We start from the raw sequence: 21015 nt of genomic DNA, 5'->3' as shown, positions 1-21015 counted from the left end.
GCTGTTAGCCGGCTGAGCTAATTGGTGTGTTTAATCTGAGTTAAGAGTCCTGTTGTTCAAAAGAGATTTTCACCTGTAGGGATAAAGACAGCAGCACTCTGCTTCATATGACACGAACACTAATGTACTAATTACTGACCTCTACACATTATTCTGCCTACCAGAGAATCTCTTAAAAGAGGGAGAGAGAGAGAGAGAGAAAGGTAGAGAGGGAGAGAAAGAGAGCGAGGGAGGGAGGTTAAGGTTCGGAATTAGAGATTCAAGAGAGACTGAGAGAGAGTGAGAGAGAGAGAGAAAGAGAGACTGAGAGAGAGTGAGAGAGAGGGAGAGAGAGCGAGAGAGAGGGAGAGAGAGGGAGAGAGAGCGAGAGAGAGGAAGAGAGTGATATTGGTTTAGATCATTTGGCCAAATGAAAACACTATGTTTGTGGATGTGTGTAATCGGTGCTAAAAGCTGGGATAATTGCACCACTTTGCAGATATGTGCTCATTTCATTACCTTATTATTATCATTGTCACTGAACACTCAGTGGCTTCATAAAATGATTACAACCCATTAGAAACAATATTGTCGTGAACCCAGTCAGTGTGCCACGACTTGTTAATATCAATGTGTTTATTTTGTGGCTGACTGATTTCTGATTGGTCGCTGTGTGACAGGTACTAATTCACAGCCCTGCCAGTTTGTCCAGATTTATGAAGCGTGATGCAGACAACTGATCACTGGTTGGTTCTCTTTGGGGACTAGTGATGTCGTAGAAGAGATAGGAGAACACTCATTATGAAAGTGAAATGGAAATATACTTAATAGACAAAGAAAGATGACCAGATGTCGACCAATGGTGGAATGTACATTAAGGATGATAAAATAACATGTTTTGATATTTGATCGTGGATGACACCGACCAATGTCGCCATATTGTTTAGATTACCAACATAACTGTACATATACATGTGTGTTTAGGTCCTTTAACTGGTGTGAGTAATAATATGTATTGTAACATAATGTACGTGTTGTTCTCCCATTCCAATATAGAAATATGAATGTTATGGACCAACTACTGAGTAATATACAACCTCCTTCAGCAGGCAGCTTTCCTAAAGACAGATGGGCTGAAGTAGTTCCTTAATGACAGTATTATACAAGCCTGATATATTAGAACTAAACTACCTATGGAGGACAGGCTGAGAGAGATGATAGTGAGTATGGAGGAGGAAGAGAGGGCTGAGAACTGATCCTCTCCTCCTGATCCTCCATCCCCTCCTCTCTTCCTCCCCTCTTCTCGCCACCCTTCCTCTCATCTCTTCTCACCTCCTTTCTTTCCTCCCCTCTCCCCTCTTTCCTCCCTCCTCTCCTCTTTCCTTCCCCTCCCTTCCTCTCCTCTCCTCCTTCGATCTGTCTGTCCCTCCCTCTATTCATCATGATGATCCATGGCTGTTCATTCAGATCTGACGGGCTGGTTCAGATGCATACGAGGGTGTGGGTCATTAGGAAAGCTTTCATAATTATTAACAGCTCTGGCGTTACAACAGTCACACTGAGAGAGAACCAGTGAGGTTGGAGGGCTAGAGCAGAGAATCCATCTTCTACAGACTAGTACACACACAGCAAACCACAGACACTATACAGATGCTCACCCACTGACAGACACACAACAGTATAGACAAATAGAGACAAAAAAGGGAAGAGGAAGAGGAAAGGATGAAGGAGAGTTCTAGAGTTCTCTACTGAGCATCCAGTTCACTATGCTTCACAAACACACAGTCATATGGACTAATATTGTGTTACTATCCCTAACATGACCAGTGCAGTTTTCTTCTAGGAAACAGCTACACTGTCAAATAAATAACTAGTTCTGAAAATGAGACTACTATTTGCATCCGCTTTTTGAGTATTTCCAACATGAGGTATTATTATGTATAATATACTTTAAATGTTGGTGTTTCACAAACACTAATATATTAGTGTCAACCGCATATCACCCTGCATCCCACTGCTGGCTTACTCCTGAAGCTAAACAGGGTTGGTCCTGGTCAGTCCCTGGATGGGAGACAGATGCTGCTGGAAGTGGTGTTGGAGGGGCAGTAGGAGGCACATTTTCCTCTGGTCTAAAAAAAATATATCCCAGGGCAGTGATTAGGGACCTTGCCCTGTGTAGGGTGCTGTCTTTTGGATTGGATGTTAAATGGGTGTCCTGACTCTTTGTGGTCGCTAAAAGATCCCATGGCACTTATCGTCAGAGTAGGGGTGTTAACCCCGGTGTCCTGGCTAAATTCCCAATCTGTCCTTCATACCATCATGGCCACCTAATCATCCCCAGTTTACAATTGGCTCATTCATCTCCACTTCTCTCCCCTGTAACTATTACCCAGGTCGTTGCTGTAAATGAGAATGTGTTCTCAGTCAACTTACCTGGTAAAATAAGGGTTAAATAAAATTGAGTCCAGCACCTAAAGAATTGCTTATATCCAACTAAATTTGATCAATTCTAAAACCATTATGCTTAAATGTTTGACTACATGCTTTCAGTGATCATGTCTTATTGTTTAACATTGGTATATGTTTTGGAATATTAGTCATTTTAACCCACTTTCACAGGCAATGTTAGGGTGGCAGGTAGCCTAGTAGAGCGTTGGGCTCCGGAAGGCTGCTAGATCAAATCCCCGAGCCCAGGCTCTGTCGTAACCGGCCGCGACCGGGAGGTCTGTGGGGCGACGCACAATTAGCCTAGCGTCGTCCGGGTTAGAGAGGGTTTGGCCGGTAGGGAAATTCATGTCTCATCGCCTACTAGCGACTCCTGTGGCGGACCAGGCGCAGTGCGCGCTAACCAAGGTTGCCAGGTGCACAGTGTTTTCTCCGACACGTTGGTGCGGCTGGCTTCCAGGTTGGATGGCGCTGTGTTAAGAAGCAGTGCGGCTTGGTTGGGTTGTGTATCGGAGGACGCATGACTTTCAACCTTCGTCTCTCCCGAGCCCGTACGGGAGTTGTAGCGATGAGACAAGATAGTAGCTACTAAAAACAATTGGATACCACGAAATTGGGGTGAAAAAGGGGTAAAATTCAACAAAAAATAAAGTAATAATAATAATAATAATAATGAAGTAAGCTATTCAAATATTGAAGTAAACAGAAAATCATAGATTTTGGGGGGTAATATTTACAGTGTAAATTCTTGCAATTCTACACATTTTGCCATTTGGCAGAGAGAAACATTTTCCGTTTAAACTCTCTCTCTCTCTCTCTCTCTCTCTCTCTCTCTCTCTCTCTCTCTCTCTCTCTCTCTCTCTCTCTCTCTCTCTCTCTCTCTCTCTCTCTCTCTCTCTCTCTCTCTCTCTCTCTCTCTCTCTCTCTCTCTCTCTCTCTCTCTCTCTCTCTCTGTTATCTGGACAATTAGCCTCTCCCACTGGCATACACAGCTACAGCACACACTGATAACACTGTCAGAGGGCCTACAAACACACACACACACATACACACACACACACACACACACTAGAACACACAGACATGCACGCATAAACTCACACTAGAACACAAAGACACACATGGCGTACACACACACTGCCAGGGTGTTGCCAGAGGTGTCACCTCAGTGTACCTGTTGAACACTGATTCCCATTTTGGAAAGAGGTACACACACAGTGCATCTGCTAGCTGTAATGAATAGTGCTGTCTGAAAGGTCAGACCCAGAGGACACATACAGCACTTAACCTTTCTACAGCATCATAACACTTTCATTACACACACACACACACACACACACACACACACACACAAAATAAAACACAATCACACACAGCCGGAGTGTAAGAGACAGGGACATGTCATATGTTGTTAATTACAGCGATGTGGAGGAGGACAGAAACACATCCAAAACATAAAACACATCTGGTGATACTTTCTACTATTCCTAGTCTGCCTGAGAACAAACTATCACTAATTGGCTTGTAGGAATTTACAAGAGAGTTTAGGATTGAGTAGGAGCGAGAGAGAGGACTGAGAGAGAGAGAGAGAGTGAGAGAGGGATAGAGAGGGATAGAGCGAGAGAGAGAGAGAGAGAGGGATAGAGCGAGAGAGAGAGAGAGAGAGAGAGGGATAGAGCGAGAGAGAGGACTGAGAGAGAGAGAGAGAGAGACCGAGGGACTGGATACTGGTGAGGGGAGCTGGGATGAGGATACCTTAGTCATCGTCCCATGAGGCCTTCTCACAGAGAGCTACTGTGCTAAATTGCAATTATGTTTCTGTACATGCTGTAACAGAACAAGACATAGGGGAGGAGGGGGAGAGAGGGGGATGACTCACGGGGGTGATGGGGTAAGAAGACAACGGGGAGAAGATGGGGAGACGGGGAGGAGAGAGGTGGGATGTATTCTCCAATCTGCAGAATGAATCAGTGTTTACTAATGAGAAAGGGGACGTGTCCCTACAGCCCATGGATTATTGAGATTAGCAGAAAGCCCTCCTCCATCTCTCCACCCAGACAGGAGCAGCGGCTGTCTTTACATCCCATCCCTACGGAGAACACTGGAATGAATCAGCTCATCACAGTCGTTACAGAGGTGGAGAAGAGAAGCCCTCTTTCTGAGAGGGGGATGATGAGAGGGAGAGACAGAGGTGGAGAGAGAGAAAGAGGCAGAGATAAAGAGGAAGAGAGGAAAAGAGGCATTGAGAGAGAGGGATATCCTAACATGGTAAATATCTGTGATGTCTCTGATGTGAACCAGCTGGTACGTCCCTGAAGATCACCTTCAGGACTGTTGTTTTTCTTCCCTCCTTGAAGATAACCATCTCTAACCATTTACACACATTATACAAATTACTACTACTTCATGTCCAATGCAAATGATGCCTAATTGGTTCCAGCAATTAAAACAGTTCTTAATGGTAGCTAATCTGAGAGAATTAAAGATGCCAAACATGGCCCTTTCCTGCAACCAAATGACCAAATCACCTCTAGTGGCCTCATGGGTGGAATAATAAATATTATATATTTATTATATAAATATTTATATAATAATAAATATTTTTCATAGTTTCATAATGTTTCTATGTCAAACGGTTTTGTTATATGTGACCCATTTTAGGAAGCTAGGCGTATATCGCATAACTCCCTCCATTCAGTCAGACAACCATACCTCCCTCCCTCCATTCAGACAGACAACCATACCTCCATCCATTCAGACAACCATATCTCCCTACATTCAGTCAGACAACCATACCTCCCTCCATTGTTAGACAACCATACCTCCCTCCATTCAGTCAGACAACCATACCTCCCTCCATTCAGTCAGATAACCCTACCTCCCTCCATTCAGTCAGACAACCCTACCTCCATCCATTCAGTCAGACAACCATACCTCCATCCATTCAGTTAGATAACCCTACCTCCCTCCATTCAGTCAGACAACCATACCTCCCTCCATTCAGTCAGATAACCCTACCTCCCTCCATTCAGACAGACAACCATACCTCCCTCCATTAACAGACAACCATTCCTCCCTCCATTCAGTCAGATAACCCTACCTCCCTCCATTCAGTCAGACAACCATACCTCCCTCCATTCAGTCAGACAACCCTACCTACATCCATTCAGTCAGACAACCATACCTCCCTCCATTCAGTCAGATAACCCTACCTCCCTCCATTCAGTCAGACAACCATACCTCCCTCCATTCAGTCAGATAACCCTACCTCCATCCATTCAGTCAGATAACCCTACCTCCCTCCATTCAGACAGACAACCATACCTCCCTCCATTAACAGACAACCATACCTCCCTCCATTCAGTCAGACAACCATACCTCCCTCCATTAACATACAACCATACCTCCCTCCATTCAGTCAGATAACCCTACCTCCCTCGATTCAGTCAGACAATCATGCCTCCCTCCATTAACATACAACCATACCTCCCTCCATTCAGTCAGACAACCATACCTGCATCCATTCAGACAACCATATCTCCCTACATTCAGTCAGACAACCATACCTCCCTCCATTCAGTCAGACAACCATACCTCCCTCCATTCAGACAGACAACCATACCTCCCTCCATTCAGTCAGACAACCATACCTCCCTACATTCAGTCAGACAACCATACCTCCATCCATTCAGTCAGACAACCATACCTCCCTCCATTCAGACAGACAACCATACCTCCCTCCATTCAGACAGACAACCATACCTCCCTCCATTGTCAGACAACTATACCTCCCTCCATTCAGACAGACAACCCTACCTCTCTCCATTCAGACAGACAACCCTACCTCCCTCCATTGTCAGACAACTATACCTCCCTCCATTCAGACAGACAACCCTACCTCTCTCCATTCAGACAGACAACCATACCTCCCTCCATTGTCAGACAACTATACCTCCCTCCATTCAGACAGACAACCCTACCTCCCTCCATTCAGACCGACAACCATACCTCCCTCCATTCAGTCAGACAATCACACCTCCCACCCTCCATTCAGAAAGACAACCATACCTCCCTCCATTCAGTCAGACAACCACACCTCCCTCCATTCAGACAGACAACCATACCTCTCTCCATTGTTAGACAACCCTACCTCCCCACATTCAGTCAGACAACCCTACCTCCCTCCATTGTTAGACAACCATACCTCCCTCCATTCAGACAGACAACCCTACCTCCCTCCATTGTCAGACAACCATACCTCCCTCCATTGTTAGACAACCATACCTCCCTCCATTCAGACAAACAACCCTACCTCCCTCCATTGTCAAACAACCATAACTCCCTCCAATGTTAGACAACCATACCTCCCTCCATTCAGTCAGACAACCCTACCTCCCTCCATTCAGACAGACAACCATACCTCCCTCCATTCAGACAGACAACCATACCTTCATCCATTCAGTCAGACAACCATAACTCCCTCCATTCAGACAGACAACCATACCTCCCTACATTCAGTCAGACAACCATACCTCCCTCCATTCAGTCAGACAACCATACCTCCCTCCATTGTCAGACAGACAACCATACCTCCCTCCCTCCATTCAGACAGACAACCACACCTCCCTCGCTCCATTCAGACAGACAACCACACCTCCCTCCATTGAGACAGACAACCATACCTCCCTCCATTCAGACAGACAACCATACCTCCCTTCATTCAGTCAGACAACCATACCTCCCTCCATTGTTAGACAACCATACCTCCCACATTCAGTCAGACAACCCTACCTCCCTCCATTGTTAGACAACCATACCTCCCTACATTCAGTCAGACAACCATACCTCCCTACATTCAGTCAGACATCCATACCTCCCTGCATTCAGTCAGACATCCATACCTCCCTCCATTCATTCAGACAACCATACCTCCCTCCATTCAGTCAGACAACCATACCTCCCTCCCTCCATTCAGTCAGACAACCATACCTCCCTCCATTCAGACAGACAACCATACCTTCATCCATTCAGTCAGACAACCATAACTCCCTCCATTCAGACAGACAACCATACCTCCCTACATTCAGTCAGACAACCATACCTCCCTCCATTCAGTCAGACAACCATACCTCCCTCCATTGTCAGACAGACAACCATACCTCCCTCCCTCCATTCAGACAGACAACCACACCTCCCTCCCTCCATTCAGACAGACAACCACACCTCCCTCCATTCAGACAGACAACCATACCTCCCTCCATTCAGACAGACAACCATACCTCCCTTCATTCAGTCAGACAACCATACCTCCCTCCATTCAGTCAGATAACCATACCTCCCTACATTCAGTCAGACAACCATACCTCCCTCCATTCAGACAGACAACCATACCTCCCTCCATTCAGACAGATAACCCTACCTCCCTCCATTGTTAGACAACCATACCTCCCCACATTCAGTCAGACAACCCTACCTCCCTCCATTGTTAGACAACCATACCTCCCTACATTCAGTCAGACAACCATACCTCCCTTCATTCAGTCAGACAACCATACCTCCCTCCATTCAGACAGACAACCATGCCTCCCTCCATTCAGTCAGACAACCATACCTCCCTCCATTCAGTCAGACAACCATACCTCCCTACATTCAGTCAGACATCCATACCTCCCTACATTCAGTCAGACATCCATACCTCCCTCCATTCATTCAGACAACCATACCTCCCTACATTCAGTCAGACATCCATACCTCCCTACATTCAGTCAGACATCCATACCTCCCTACATTCAGACAGACAACCATAACTCCCTCCATTAACAGACAACCATACCTCCCTCCATTCAGTCAGACAACCATACCTCCCTACATTCAGTCAGATAACCATACCTCCCTACATTCAGTCAGATAACCATACCTCCCTACATTCAGACAGACAACCATACCTCCCTCCATTCAGACAGACAACCATACCTCCCTCCATTCAGACAGACAACCATACCTTCATCCATTCAGTCAGACAACCATACCTCCCTCCATTCAGTCAGACAACCATACCTCCCTCCATTGTCAGACAGACAACCATACCTCCCTCCCTCCATTCAGACAGACAACCACACCTCCCTCCCTCCATTCAGACAGACAACCACAACTCCCTCCATTCAGACAGACAACCATACCTTCCTCCATTCAGACAGACAACCATACCTCCCTACATTCAGACAGACAACCATACCTCCCTCCATTCAGACAGACAACCATACCACCCTTCATTCAGTCAGACAACCATACCTCCCTCCATTCAGTCAGATAACCATACCTCCCTACATTCAGTCAGACAACCATACCTCCCTCCATTCAGACAGACAACCATACCTCCCTCCATTCAGACAGATAACCCTACCTCCCTCCATTGTTAGACAACCATACCTCCCCACATTCAGTCAGACAACCCTACCTCCCTCCATTGTTAGACAACCATACCTCCCTACATTCAGTCAGACAACCATACCTCCCTTCATTCAGTCAGACAACCATACCTCCCTCCATTCAGACAGACAACCATGCCTCCCTACATTCAGACAGACAACCATACCTCCCTCCATTAACAGACAACCATACCTCCCTCCATTCAGTCAGACAACCATACCTCCCTACATTCAGTCAGATAACCATACCTCCCTACATTCAGTCAGATAACCATACCTCCCTACATTCAGTCAGACATCCATACCTCCCTACATTCAGTCAGACATCCATACCTCCCTACATTCAGACAGACAACCATACCTCCCTCCATTGTTAGACTACCATAAGCCCATAACCAGGTGTATACTTTTGTTTCAAAGTAGATTTGTTGAAGTCTACCAAGAAACACTCTGTGTGACCCTGATTCGCAGTAAAAGGTTATATTACAATTATGTTTCTGTACATCAGTGGTCACCAACCGGTCGATTGTGATTGGTGCATGAGGCAGACATAATGCCTTAAGTTTCGCCATCAGCTGGAAGATTGTGTCCCCTTTCCTCAGCGGATGCAGACCGTCAGTTCAGTAAAAAGAAGCTCATTATTATTCCCACTCAGCTGTGCCTCACAAGTAATACAACAAATGATCTATTACAAGTGTGCTCATATTCCATGTAAAAATGTATTTTGTTTATAAATGATCTGAGAAGAACAACATTGGCAGGGCAATTCAAGCTTAGCCAACATGCAGTGATAAGGTATTGTGCCTATAGACTACTGCACAAACCTCATTGCTACATAACTGTAATTGGTTAATGTTGCATAGGTTTACGGTTTTTAAAACATGTAAAGAAGAATCTCAGCTGTAGATCTTGGCTTGCATTTTGACTCGGAAAATGATCTTGAACTAAGTGAAGGTTGGTGACTCCTGGTGTACATGCTGTAACAGAGCAGGACACTGGGAGGAGGGAGGAGAGAGGGTAAGACAAGGGGAGGAGAGAGGTGGGATGTGTTCTCCAATCTGCAGCATGAATCAGTGTTCACTAATGAGAAAGGGGATGTGTGTAACGGCTCTCGTTGGTGGTAGGAAGAGTGGACCAAAGAGCAGCAAATCAAATCAAATCAAATTTTATTTGAGGGCCATCGTTGTTCCTGTTCCCAAGAAAGCTAAGGTAACTGAGCTAAACGACTACTGAGCTAGCACTCACTTCCGTCATCATGAAGTGCTTTGAGAGACTAGTCAAGGACCATATCACCTCCACCCTACCTGACACCCTAGACCCACTCCAATTTGCTTACCGCCCAAATAGGTCCACAGACGATGCAATCTCAACCACACTGCACACTGCCCTAACCCATCTGGACAAGAGGAATACCTATGTGAGAATGCTGTTCATCGACTACAGCTCAGCATTTAACACCATAGTACCCTCCAAACTTGTCATCAAGCTCGAGACCCTGGGTCTCGACCCCGCCCTGTGCAACTGGGTACTGGACTTCCTGACGGGCCGCCCCCAGGTGGTGAGGGTAGGTAACAACATCTCCACCCCGCTGATCCTCAACACTGGGGCCCCACAAGGGTGCGTTCTGAGCCCTCTCCTGTACTCCCTGTTCACCCACGACTGCGTGGCCATGCACGCCTCCAACTCAATCATCAAGTTTGCGGACGACACAACAGTGGTAGGCTTGATTACCAACAACGACGAGACGGCCTACAGGGCGGAGGTGAGGGCCCTTGGAGTGTGGTGTCAGGAAAACAACCTTTCACTCAACGTCAACAAAACTAAGGAGATGATTGTGGACTTCAGGTAACAGCAGAGGGAACACCCCCTATCCACATCGATGGAACAGCAGTGGAGAGGGTAGTAAGTTTTAAGTTCCTCTGCATACACATCACAGACAAACTGAATTGGTCCACTCACACAGCATGGAAAGTGTTCATGATTTTATTATCAGAAAACACTCCAAATAAAATAACAAAGCGAAAACGAAAGTGAACAGTTCTGTCAGATAACAGACACTAAACAGAAAACAAGACCCCACAAAACCCAAAAGGAAAATTACAACTTATATATGATCCCCAATCAGAGACAACAATAAACAGCTGCCTCTGATTGGGAACCACACTCGGCAAAAAACAAAGAAATAGAAAAGATAGACTTTCCCACCCGAGTCACACCCTGACCTAACCAAACATAGAAAATAATAAGGGTCTCTAAGGTCAGAGCGTGACAACGTGTCCCTACAGCCTATGGATTATTGAGATTAGCAGAAAGCCCTCCTCCATCTCTCCACCCAGACAGGAGCAGCGGCTGTCTTTACATCCCATCCCTACGGAGAACACTGGAATGAATCAGCTCATCACAGTCGTTACAGAGGTGGAGAAGAGAAGCCCTCTTTCTGAGAGGGGGATGATGAGAGGGAGATACAGAGGTGAAGAGAGAGGGAGGGAGAGAGATAAAGAGAGGAAGAGGCAGAGGTGATGAGAGAGGGAGGGAGAGAGATAAAGAGAGGACGAGGCAGAGGTGATGAGAGAGGGAGGGAGAGAGATAAAGAGAGGAAGAGGCAGAGGTGATGAGAGAGGGAGGGAGAGAGATAAAGAGAGGAAGAGGCAGAGGTGATGAGAGAGGGAGGGAGAGAGATAAAGAGAGGAAGAGGCAGAGGTGATGAGAGAGGGAGGGAGAGAGATAAAGAGAGGAAGAGACAGAGGTGATGAGAGAGGGAGGGAGAGAGATAAAGAGAGGAATAGGCAGAGGTGATGAGAGAGGGAGGGAGAGAGATAAAGAGAGGAAGAGACAGAGGTGATGAGAGAGGGAGGGAGAGAGAAAAAGAGAGGAAGATGCAGAGGTGATGAGAGAGGGAGGGAGAGAGATAAAGAGAGGAAGAGGCAGAGGTGATGAGAGAGAGAGGGAGAGAGATAAAGGGAGGAAGAGACAGAGGTGATGAGAGAGGGAGGGAGAGAGATAAAGAGAGGAAGAGACAGAGGTGATGAGAGAGGGAGGGAGAGAGATAAAGAGAGGAAGAGGCAGAGGTGATGAGAGAGGGAGGGAGAGAGAGAGATAAAGAGAGGAAGAGACAGAGGTGATGAGAGAGGGAGGGAGAGAGATAAAGAGATGGAGGGAGAGAGAGAGAGATAAAGAGAGGGAGGAGAGAGATAAAGAGAGGGAGGGAGAGAGATAAAGAGAGGGAGGAGAGAGATAAAGAGAGGGAGGGAGAGAGATAAAGAGAGGGAGGATAGAGATAAAGAGAGGGGGGAGAGAGATAAAGAGAGGGAGGGAGAGATATAAAGAGAGGGAGGGAGAGAGATAAAGAGGAAGAGACATAGGTGATGAGAGAGGGAGGGAGAGAGATAAAGAGAGGGGGGAGAGAGATAAAGAGAGGAAGAGAGAGAGATAAAGAGAGGGAGGGAGAGAGATAAAGAGAGGGAGGGACAGAGATAAAGAGAGGGAGGGAGAGAGAGAGATAAAGAGAGGGAGGGAGAGAGAGAGATAAAGAGAGGAAGAGACAGACGTGATGAGAGGAAGAGACAGAGGTGATGAGAGAGGGAGGGAGAGAGATAAAGAGAGGGAGGGAAGAGAGATAAAGAGAGGAAGAGGCATTGAAAGTGTGTAAAATGTACTGTTAATTTTTTCTTGTTTATTTCACTTTTGTTTATTGTCTATTTCACTTGCATTGACAATGTAAACATGTTTCCCATGCCAATAAAGTCATTTTAATCGAATTGAAATTGAGAGAGCGGGATATCCTAACATGGTAAATATCTGTGATGTCTTTGATGTGAACTAGCTAGAGTATGTCCTTGAAGATCACCTTCAGGACTGTTGTTCCTCTTCCCTCCTCAAAGATAACAATATCTAACCATTCACACACCTTATAAAGACTCCAGCAACTGTAACAGTTCTCAATGGTAGCTAATCTGAGTGAATTAAAGATGGCCAAACATGACTGTGATGCAACAGAACAACCTACTGTAGGCAATTACATCACTTAATCTGTCCAAACATAGCATGAGAGAGATGTAGAGATACACAGAGAGATAGAGAGAGGGGGTTGTAGAAAGAGAGAGGGGAGAGAAGAAAGAGGGAGGGGATAGAGAGCGAGAGAGAGAGAGAGAGAGAGAGAGAGAGAGAGAGAGAGAGAGAGAGAGAGAGAGAGGGAGAGACAGAGAGGGAGACAGAGGAGAGAAAGAGGGAGAGAGAGAGAGAGAGAGGGAGACAGAGGAGAGAGAGAGGGAGAGGGAGACAGAGGAGAGAGAGAGGGAGAGGGAGACAGGGGAGAGAGAGAGGGAGAGGGAGAGAGAGAGAGGGAGACAGAGGAGAGAGAGAGGGAGAGGGAGACAGGGCAGTGAGAGAGGCGTGTATGTTTAACTGTCAGCTCACATCATAAGCCCTCCAGTGAAGATAGAAGAGATCTGCTGTGTTTTCCCTCAGGACACAATATCTGTGTGTGTGTGTGTGTGTGTGTGTGTGTGTGTGTGTGTGTGTGTGTGTGCGTGCGTGCGTGCGTGCGTGCGTGTGTGTGCGTGTACGTGTGTGTGCAAGCGTGCATTATTATTTCTGTCTCTCCGGTCGTGACGTTGATGGGAGTGTAATAGTGCTTCACCTCAGAGGGAGAGTTACAGGAACACAGACATGTTGAGAACCGCAGGCACACAAAGTCAACATAACAAACACATGAGAAGCAACATGGCTAATGCATGCAATACATGTGTGATATATGGCAGGACATGCATGTGTGATCAGTGATGTAGAGATGCCTACAGTAGCTGAGTAAGATTTGTCTCTATTCACTGTACACATGAGTAACATTGTCTGAAACCTGAAGACTCATGTTAGCTCCCACAGCTAATACCTTTAGCTCAGTGGGTTATTGTTTTCTCCAGCTACAGGACAACCTTGGTTTGAAAGTCGTTCTGTTAGACCAGCTGTGGTTTCCTAGTTATCCCTTTGTGGAGCCCGGACATTCATTGTAAAACATTGTACTATTCTCATGAACGACATCCCTTAAATTCTGCTTTACTTTACTTTTTCATAACCTTCCAGAGATCATTCAGCTTTCCCTCGCCAGTCCATTCCTTCAGAGAAACACTCCATACCTCTCTCTCTCTCTCTCTCTCTCTCTCTCTCTAAAAAAAAAAAAAAATTAACAGTAAACATTACACATACAGAAGTTTCAAAACAATAAAGACATTACAAATGTCATACTATATATATACAGTGTTTTAACAATGTACAAATGGTTAAAGGACACAAGATAAAATATGAGCATAAATATGGGTTGTATTTACAATGGTGTTTGTTCTTCTCTCGCTCTCTCTCTCTCTCTCTCTGCCTGTCTCTCTCTCTCTCCCTCTCTCTCTCACTCTCACTCTCACTCTCACTCTCTCTCTCTCTCTCACTCTCACTCTCACTCTCTCTCTCTCTCTCTCTCTCTCTCTCTCTCTCTCTCTCTCTCTCTCTCTCTCCCTCTCTCTCTCTCTCTGTCTCTCTCTCTCTCTCTCTCTCCCCCTCTCTCTCTCTCTGCCTGTCTCTCTCTCTTTATCTTTCTCTCTGTCTCTCTCTCTTCTCAAACACATATCTTATATAACGAACATATAAAGAGAAGACCACGTTGAACAGCTCCACTGTACTGCTCTTCCTATCTGATTCCCCTGTGTTTCCCCTGGTGTTAGCCTATATTTATAATCCTACGTATTTACGCCATTGTCTCTCAGAGCTGTCGGAACTCGCCGGAAAGACAGGTGGAGGGTGGTGGGGAAGAGGAGGGAAGGCAGGGCCGCGTTTGCTTGGGGCGAGGGCTGCGTGCGTTTGTCTCTCTCCCCCAGAGCAAAAGAAAGAAAGAGAGAAAGGAGGAGAGGAACAAAGCATTGCAATGTGTTAGTCTTAGTCAGGTCCATTATAAAATGAGTCAGACAACCATACCTCCCTCCATTCAGTCAGATAACCCTACCTCCCTCCATTCAGTCAGATAACCCTACCTCCCTCCATTCAGTCAGATAACCCTACCTCCCTCCATTCAGTCAGATAACCCTACCTCCCTCCATTCAGTCAGATAACCCTACCTCCCTTCATTCAGTCAGATGACCATACCTCCCTCCATTCAGTCAGATAACCCTACCTCCCTCCATTCAGTCAGATAACCCTACCTCCCTTCATTCAGTCAGATGACCATACCTCCCTCCATTCAGTCAGATAACCATACCTCCCTCCATTCAGTCAGATAACCATACCTCCCTCCATTCAGTCAGATAACCCTACCTCCCTCCATTCAGTCAGACAACCATACCTCCCTCCATTCAGTCAGATAACCATACCTCCCTCCATTCAGTCAGATAACCCTACCTCCCTCCATTCAGTCAGATAACCCTACCTCCCTCCATTCAGTCAGATAACCCTACCTCCCTCCATTCAGTCAGATAACCCTACCTCCCTCCATTCAGTCAGATGACCATACCTCAAAATTTCCAGAAATTCTGGTTGGAATATTCCTGATGACAGGAATAAGCAGGAATCTCCAACCTGATTTCAAACCTGGGAATTTTGGGAATGTTAACTGAATTTGCAACCATATGCAACCTCCTCCACCAGACACGCCCACGGGGAGGAGTAGGAGACAGGAAATGACTGCCTCTGGAGGATATCACTGCCTCTGTTTCAGTAGTGATGTAGCTGTGGAGGTTATGATTGTCTCTGTTTCAGTAGTGATGTAGCTCTGGAGGATATGACTGCCTCTGTTTCAGTATAGGTATGTAGCTCTGGAGGATATGACTGCCTCTGTTTCAATAGTGATGTAGCTCTGGAGGATATGACTGTCTCTGTTTCAGTAGTGATGTAGCTCTGGAGGATATGACTGTCTCTGTTTCAGTAGTGATGTAGCTCTGGAGGATATGACTGTCTCTGTTTCAGTAGTGATGTAGCTCTGGAGGATATGACTGCCTCTGTTTCAGTATAGTGATGTAGCTCTGGAGGATATGACTGTCTCTGTTTCAGTAGTGATGTAGCTCTGGAGGATATGACTGTCTCTGTTTCAGTATAGTGATGTAGCTCTGGAGGATATGACTGCCTATGTTTCAGTATAGTGATGTAGCTCTAGAGGATATGACTGTCTCTGTTTCAGTAGTGATGTAGCTCTGCAGGATATGACTGCCTCTGTTTCAATATAGTCATGTAGCTCTGGAGGATATGACTGTCTCTGTTTCAGTATAGTTATGTAGTTTTTGGAGGATATGACTGTGTGTGTTTTACAAGTTGAGTCATGGTGATGTTGCGACAGTGTTTGGGTTGGTGGGCTGCTCTGGAGGAGGTTTAATGAAGAAGTGGAATAACAGAAGATGCTGCTTCTGAGACCATGTTGGTAAAAGCCTTAATGCTCTATCTAAGCTAAGAGACCATGATTGGAAGCAGCAATCTAACATTGATTGATATGACGTTTACTGTAAGGGCTATCCATTCCAAAGTGACCCTTTCTAGCCCATATACACTACATATATACAAAGGTATGTGGACACCCCTTCAAATTAGGGGATTCGGCTATTTCAGCCACACCCATTGCTGACAGATGTATAAAATCGAGCATGTAGCCATGTAATCTCCATAGACAAACATTGGCAGTAGAATCACCTTACTGAAGAGCTCAGTGACTTTCAACATGGCACTGTCATACGATACCACCATTCCACAAAGTCAATTCGTCAAATTTCTTCCTTGCTAGAGCTGCCCCGGTCAACTGTAAGTGCTGTTATTGTGAAGTGGAAACATCTAGGAGCAACAACGGCTCAGCCGCGAAGTGGTAGTTCAGACAAGCTCACAGAACAGGACTGCCAAGTGCTGAGGCACGTAGAACGTAAAAATCTATGCAACACTCTTTACCGAGTTTCAAACGGCCTCTGGAATCAATTTCAGCACAGGAACTGTTCGTCGGGATCTTCATGAAATGGGTTTCCATGGCCAAGCAGCCAAACCCAGATTTGTTTGTTGGACTGCCAGATGGTAAAGCGTGATCACCTTGCTCAATGCCAAGCGTCTGCTGGAGGGGTCTAAAGGTCTCCGCCATTGGACTCTGGAGCAGTGGAAACGTGTTCTCTGAAGTGATGAATCACGCTTCACCATCTGGCAGTCCAACAAACAAATCTGGGTTTGGCGGATGCCAGGAGAACGCTACCTGCCCCAATGCATAGTGTCAACTGTACAGTTTGGTGGAGGAGGAATAATGGTCTGGGGCTGTTTTTCATGGTTCGGGCTAGGCCCCTTTCAGTGAAGGGAAATCTTAACGCTACAGAATGCAATGACACTCTAGACGATTCTGTGCTTCCAACTTTGTGACAACATTTTGTTTCAGCATGACAATGCCCCCATGCACAAAGCAAGGTCCATTCAGAAATGGTTTGTCAAGATTGGTGTGGAAGACTGGCCTGCACAGAGCTCTAACCTCAAACCCATCGAACACATTTCGGATGAATTGTAAAGCCAACTGCATGCCAGGCCTAATCGTTCCAACATCAGTGTCCGACCTCACTAATGCTCTTGTGGCTGAAAGGAAGGAAGTCCCCACAGCAATGTATTCACACCCCTTGACTTTTTCCTCATTTTGTTGTGTTACAGCTTGAATTTAAAATGGAATAAATATAGATTTTGTTATCATTGGCCTACACATGACACCCCATAATGACAAAGTGGAATTATGTTTTTAGACATTTTTACAAATAAATAAAACATTTGAAATGCTGAAATGTCTTCAGTCAGTAAGTATTCAACCCCTTTGTTATGGCAAGACTAAAAAATGAATAAGAATGACCTCACACAGAATCAATAAACATAATATGTTCCATGGACTCATGAATACACCCAGTCACTACAAAGATACAGGTGTCCTTCCTAACTCAGTTGCCAGAAGGAAAGGTAACTGCTCTGGGATTTCACCATGAGGCCAGTGGTGACATTAAAACAGTTACAGAGTTTAAATGCTGTGATAGGACAAAATTGAGGATGGATCAACAACATTGTAGTTACTACACAATACTAACCTTATTGACAGAGTGAAAAGAAGGAAGTCTGTAAAGAATAAAAAATATTCCAAAACATGCGTCCTGTTTACAAAAAAAGTAAAACGGCAGAAAAATTGGCAAATAAATGAACTTTATATTTTGATTATGTCACGTCCTGACCTTAGTTCCTTTTTTATGTCTCTATTTTAGGTTGGTCAGGGCGTGAGTTAGGGTGGGCATTCTATGTTTTGTTCTATGTTTGTATTTCTAGGTGTTTGGCCTGGTATGGTTCCCAATCAGAGGCAGCTGTCAATCGTTGTCTCTGATTGAGAACCATACTTAGGCAGCCTGTTTTGCCCTTGAGTTGTGGGTAGTTGTTTTCTGTCTCTGTCTCTGTACCAGACAGGACTGTTTCGTTTGTTCCGTTTTGTTCTAGTGTTCAGGGTAATTAAAAGATCATGAACATGTACCATGCTGCACCTTGGTCCTCTCCTTCTTCCACCAACGACAACCGTTACAGAATACAAAGTGTCACGTTTGGGGCAAATCCCACACAACACATCACTGAGTACCACTCTTCATATTGTCAAGCATGGTGGTGGCTGCATCACGTTATGGGTATGCTTGTCATCGGCTAGGACTAGGGAATTTTGTATGATAAAAATAAATGGAATAGAGCTAAGCACAGGCAAACTCCAAGAGGAAAACCTGGTTCAGTCTGTTTTCCAACAGACACTGGGAGACAAATTCACCTTTCAGACAAGACCTTTCACCTTTCAGACAATAACCTAAAACACAAGGCCAAAAATACACTAGAGTTGCTTACCAAGACGACATTGAATGTTCCTGAGTAGCCTAGTTGAAGTTTTGACTTAAAATGATTTGAAAATCTATGGCAAGACTTGTTAATGGTTATCTAGCAATGATCATCAACCAATTTGACAGAGCTTGAATACTTTTTTAAGAATAATATGCAAATAATGTACAATCTAGATTTGCAAAGCTCTTACAGACTTACCCAGAAAGTCTCACAGCTGTAATTGCTGCCGGAGGCGATTCTAACATGCATTGACTCAGGGGGTTGAAGACTTATCTAATCAAGATATATTACTGTTTTATATTTCATACAAGTTTTACATATCTTAGAATGTTTTCTTCCACTTTGAATTCACAGAGTATTTTGTGTAGATCATTGACAAACAATGACAATAAAATCCTATTTAATCCCCACAACAAAATGTGGAAAAGTAAAAGGGGTGTGAATTCCTTCTGAAGGCACTGAGGACACAGAGGTTTGAACCTTGGTAAAGTAAAAGGGGTGTGAATTCTTTCTGAAGGCACTGAGGACACAGAGGTTTGAACCTTGGTAAAGTAAAAGGGGTATGAATTCTTTCTGAAGGCACTGAGGACACAGAGGTTTGGACCTTGGTAAAGTAAAAGGGGTATGAATTCTTTCTGAAGGCACTGAGGACACAGAGGTTTGGACCTTGGTAAAGTAAAAGGGGTGTGAATTCTTTCTGAAGGCACTGAGGACACAGAGGTTTGGACCTTGGTAAAGTAAAAGGGGTGTGAATTCTCTCTGAAGGCACTGAGGACACAGAGGTTTGGACCTTGGTAAAGTAAAAGGGGTGTGAATTCTTTCTGAAGGCACTGAGGACACAGAGGTTTGAACCTTGGTAAAGTAAAAGGGGTATGAATTCTTTCTGAAGGCACTGAGGACACAGAGGTTTGGACCTTGGTAAAGTAAAAGGGGTGGGAATTCTTTCTGAAGGCACTGAGGACACAGAGGTTTGAACCTTGGTAAAGTAAAAGGGATATGAATTCTTTCTGAAGGCACTGAGGACACAGAGGTTTGGACCTTGGTAAAGTAAAAGGGGTGTGAATTCTTTCTGAAGGCACTGAGGACACAGAGGTTTGGACCTTGGTAAAGTAAAAGGGGTGTGAATTCCTTCTGAAGGCACTGAGGACACAGAGGTTTGGACCTTGGTAAAGTAAAAGGGGTGTGAATTCTTTCTGAAGGCACTGAGGACACAGAGGTTTGGACCTTGGTAAAGTAAAAGGGGTGTGAATTCTTTCTGAAGGCACTGAGGACACAGAGGTTTGAACCTTGGTAAAGTAAAAGGGGTATGAATTCTTTCTGAAGGCACTGAGGACACAGAGGTTTGGACCTTGGTAAAGTAAAAGGGGTGTGAATTCTTTCTGAAGGCACTGAGGACACAGAGGTTTTGACCTTGGTAAAGTTTACTACAATCAAGATTCGGAGCATAGCGCAGCGTTGCAATTTAATTTATCGTCACAATACATATTTTTCGGCATTCAACATACATTTTTCTGCCTGGAAATTGAGACGCGCTGTACAATGGAGTGAGGATAGTGTTGTCGCCTGGTTCCTTGATCTGATCTACAGTATAAGCTGTGTAGACTATTCATCAAAGTAGCCTATTTTGCATTGATAACCAAATATAATCTCAGCAACTGTTCAAACAGTAAACCAAGCAACAAGAATCTACCCAAAAGGGTATTTAAAAAAAAAAGTACTATTGTGAAATGGTAGAACCTGCTGTAGCCGACTAGCTAGCCATATGACTTATATTCTGTGACCAAAACATTATGTTCTATTTTAGCTGATATGGGAATGAATACACAAGCAGCATATCAAACTGGGACAATATAAGGATGTTTGCCAGGGTATTTCTTTATTATGAATCTGATTATTTTACATGGAGATGTGGGAAGCTAAAAAGGCTCGCTAGCCTGCTATATGTTTTTAAATTACTTTTATATGTGTTATATGTGACTCACTGATGGTCATTCAATTAATCCATGTCAGTAAAAAAATATATATATTGGTAAATTAGTCTAGTTAGTCTAGCCAGCTATCTAAACATTCATGGCCGAATTACCGACTGGGCACGCAGGGCACGTGTCCAGGGGCCCTGACCTCCAAGGGGCCCCCGTTGATTTTGTTAGTCACTCTCACTCAGATATCATATTAACATGGCATAAGTCATAGCAAAATGCTTGCTTTTAAAATTGCAAACATTTCTCCCCACCCCATGGCAAAATACACTGAGTGTACAGAACATTAGGAACACCTGCTCTTTCCATGACATAGACTGACCAGGTGAATCCAGGTGAAAGCT

The sequence above is a fragment of the Oncorhynchus mykiss genome, chromosome 6 (genome assembly GCF_057628025.1).
Source record: "Oncorhynchus mykiss isolate SJ-2025 chromosome 6, ASM5762802v1, whole genome shotgun sequence".
Taxonomy (NCBI): Eukaryota; Metazoa; Chordata; class Actinopteri; order Salmoniformes; family Salmonidae; genus Oncorhynchus; species Oncorhynchus mykiss.
Note: the sequence above shows the minus strand (reverse complement) of the source record.